Consider the following 3,663-nt stretch of genomic DNA (forward strand, 5'->3'; position numbering starts at 1 on the left):
TAGAGCAGCATATCTCCACATGTAAATGGGTGAATTAAGAGTTTATTCCAACCAGACCAGAGTGGTGATTTTTGGAACGGTGGAAAGATGAACCAAGACAGCTTTTGGTACCTTTATTTAGTTTCTGTCCACTTTGAATGAAGTGTGTTTTACGCTGATAAAAGTAGTGATTATTTACAAGAAGTCTGGTAGGTTTAGGGATCCCAATTTTGCGGATGTTTATGTTTAAAAACAGGATGTTACTGTTTAACAGAAAGCTCTCTCTCTGTAGGGATCCTTTCCATAATGTTGTCGGACACACTAAGCCAAATGTACGTACAAATGTAAATTTTAGATGCAAAATTGCCAAATAAGTTAGTGTAGCTTGTTTCGTCTCACTTAATACTGATACAAATTTCAAAGGTTGGTTTTCCCATCAGTCACTTAGACTCAAAAACAGGACAATTGGGTCCAGGTTGAAAAAAAACGAACATACCCTTCAACCACTGTATACCAATCATATGACCTACTAAAGAATTGCTATTTGGTTATGTTGTAAGAAAACAAATAAAGATCCTTTAAAGGGGTGATAGAATGGTTGTATGGAGTATATCACGCTGTTCCTTTAGGTCTCCTGATAGGGTATGGAACATTTGTTGGGCTGAAAATGTTGCTTATGCTGTTCTTTTGGCCCTCATACTACCCTGCTAAATTGACCTGGCTTGAAACGAGAGGTGTTCTGCCTTATATGGTCTGCTCATGAATATTTAAATAAGCTGCGCGCTGATTGGTTGGTGTGCAGCTTTGCTGCGGCTGACAGAGCAACAGAAGAAGAAGATGGGGACTTTAGCTGTTGAACGGTATCTGTTTGAGCTTGAATCAGACAACCTGCCAGTAGATTGGTAATGACTCTTCAGTCTGGTAAGTTTGGTCATTTAGCATTTACATGCATTTTCAACACGTAGCCCAACATTAGCCGTCCGTTGTTATACTAAGACGATCTAGTTATAGTATAATACTATAAGTATAGTGTAATACTCACACGTCAGTGTTGTAGCCTAAGAATAACTTTGTATTAGGCTTGTTTTTAGTATCGTAAGCAACATAAGTTATTAATCTGCACATGTACAAATATTTTACAACTTGTACCCTCGCAGTTTCAGTCCAGATGTCCAGTTGGCTGAAAAGTTAAGAGGCCAGTTCCTAGAGCTGCTCACGAGTCTCTTGGATTGTGATTATGAGTTACGTACATTATTTAACACATAATAGTAATATGTTATCTTACAACAGGACGTCCATTTAGCTGGACAGGAGACTACCATTTCTGTTTGTATGCTACTTCTAAAGCATTAGTACTACTCTCGACTGTGTCAGTAGGTCAAATGTTATCTTGGAACTACTATCCTGCTGATTAGATCATCTGACTTTGAGATTATTACCTTCTTAACATGTAGTCATATGTAAAATTACAACTACGGTGCATCCATCTTACCTTGGCAGGTGTACTTGTGGAAACTGTGCAAATATGCCCCAGGAGAGAGAAAATATATGGTGCCACTAAATACCCCAGGTAACTAAAACTAGGGACAATAACTCCAGCTACTTTATGCTTTCTGCTCATTCAACATTATGAAATAAGAACAAGCTCATTGTTTGTTTTTACAGGTCATGGACAGAATGACCCAGGTTCCTGAGGAGGTAACCTGTATGACTCACCATCCTGGCCTTCATCCGGTGGGCCTCAATAAATATTCTTTGGGTATTTTTACAGAACTGCTAACAGTGGTATCACATCGGCCTCACCTTTCCATCCCTCTGCTTCTCAACTGGCCATGGTCAACTCTGTAAATATTCATAGCAATTAGCATTGATTATTGGTTCAGCATTATTACAGAAACACAGTATTATCAAGACAACAAAATGAAAAACTTTATTTAGTTTCAAAACAATCATCATTACTCTGAAATCTAAAAGATAAAGAATGTGATTGTACACCCTGTTCTCTTTGCAGGCCATGCAGACACGAGGCCTATAGGACTTGGTGAGCTGGTGCTGGGTTTTTCTTGGTAGATGGGTCCATGTTGTGATCCCCTCTTGTGTCGTGCTGCGTATACAGAGGGAGTCTCTGGATGCTTCAGGGCAGTGTGTCGGGTCGGGTGTCTGTCGAGCTGAGCACAGATAAGGAAGGGGGTCATGGATGATCTCCTCAAACACCAGTCTCATCCGGTCTAAGACATAGCCTGTTGTGTGTGAAAAGTCATTTTTAACACCTATACCATTGCACATTCAGATTTGTTGTTTGTAGTGTGTGAAAAGTTATTTTTAAGGCCTATACTATGCAAATTTTATTTTTTGTTTGTAATAAAAAAATATTTCAACTTACAAATTGTTGGCTCTGTCTTCACTTGTTTGACGGTGTAACCTCCCCTTTTGGCCTTTGGGAACAGACGTCTGGACATTAGTTTCCCCTTGGCTGTCTTCCGTTGTGGCTGAAAGATACAACCTGAAACAAAAAACATACATTTTGTAACATAACGGTATTACCTTTTACACACACCAAGCAAAATACTCCAGTTAACTCACAGCAGAAGCTGGACTCTAACCAGTGTTGTTACAAGTGTCTTAGAGTTGGAGCAGCTTAAAACTGAAATGATTTGCATTTATATGGCCGGCCATTAGGACTGATGTCTCAAGACCATTGCTCGTGTCTCACTCCTTCACTGAACAAAACCAGTTTCTGCAGACTATTTGTCCCCCATTCACATGTGCCTTTTCTAAAGACTTGTTTTATTGAATGACAAAGTTCATAGGGCGTGTAAATACCTGCAAGAGGCATCTTCAACACAATCTAGCATTCAGTCATACCTGTTGTATCCAAACACATTCCTACCCATTGTCCAAATTATTTACACCAGCCTCCCCAACAAAAGGAAATGCAATAGATTGAGATCAGACCAATCAGTGATAATCCAGATGAATAGTTCTAATCTTACAAGAAATAGTTCACTAATGTGTTGGGAAAGGCTCACATGTTTGATAAAAGTCACTCACTCATCATGGTAACATTGTTAGATAACACTGCTCTGCTAAATGCTACCCAGTCACAATGCTACACAAACACCATAAGACGTCTGCTTTGTGAGAATAATTAGAAAGGTTACCTTGTACCCTTGAATGATATGTGAGGTCTTAATGTCTTATGAGACAGTTGTGTCCCCCGGGATGCCACACTCAGACCATCTGTTTGGCAAGCTGCATCTTTCGTGTGTTGTCGTTCTTGAAATGTACTCTGAAATAAATAAAAAAACTGCAAATCAATACATTGTAGTCTATAGACACACCGTTTTCAGGAGATTGACTAGATATTATATGAATTGATAACGTTTCCAGTTCTGTTGTCGAAGCTAACGGGATGCTATAGCTAGCCAGCTGACTAACGTTACAGCTTAGCTAGCAACCAAACTATCAGGATTCTACTACGCTGCAGTTAGCTTTCTTGCTGAAATACAATAAAGTTTAACCTGACAAAGTGGACAAACATGCATGGTGAACTATAGATGTAGCTACATGACAACACGGGGTATTTATTCGAATGGAACAGTTAGAAAAATGAAACGTTAGCCCCTTTGCCATTACAGTTGATCAACACACATTCAGCCTATGCTAGCTACAGGTTACGTTAGC

The 3,663-nt window shown here is 39.3% G+C and overlaps 1 long non-coding RNA gene across 1 annotated transcript; it reads right to left on the reverse strand.

Annotated features, from left to right (window-relative positions):
- Positions 1-2,154: 2,154 nt before the first annotated feature.
- LOC117939564 lies at positions 2,155-3,274 on the reverse strand. The gene is made up of 3 exons (XR_004655614.1): positions 3,141-3,274; positions 2,363-2,482; positions 2,155-2,219 (listed from the first exon to the last, which is right to left on the reverse strand). It is a non-coding gene; the product is annotated as an uncharacterized LOC117939564 (long non-coding RNA).
- Between the last annotated feature and the right edge of the window lie 389 nt (positions 3,275-3,663).

The sequence above is a fragment of the Etheostoma cragini genome, chromosome 24 (genome assembly GCF_013103735.1).
Source record: "Etheostoma cragini isolate CJK2018 chromosome 24, CSU_Ecrag_1.0, whole genome shotgun sequence".
NCBI lineage: Eukaryota > Metazoa > Chordata > Actinopteri > Perciformes > Percidae > Etheostoma > Etheostoma cragini.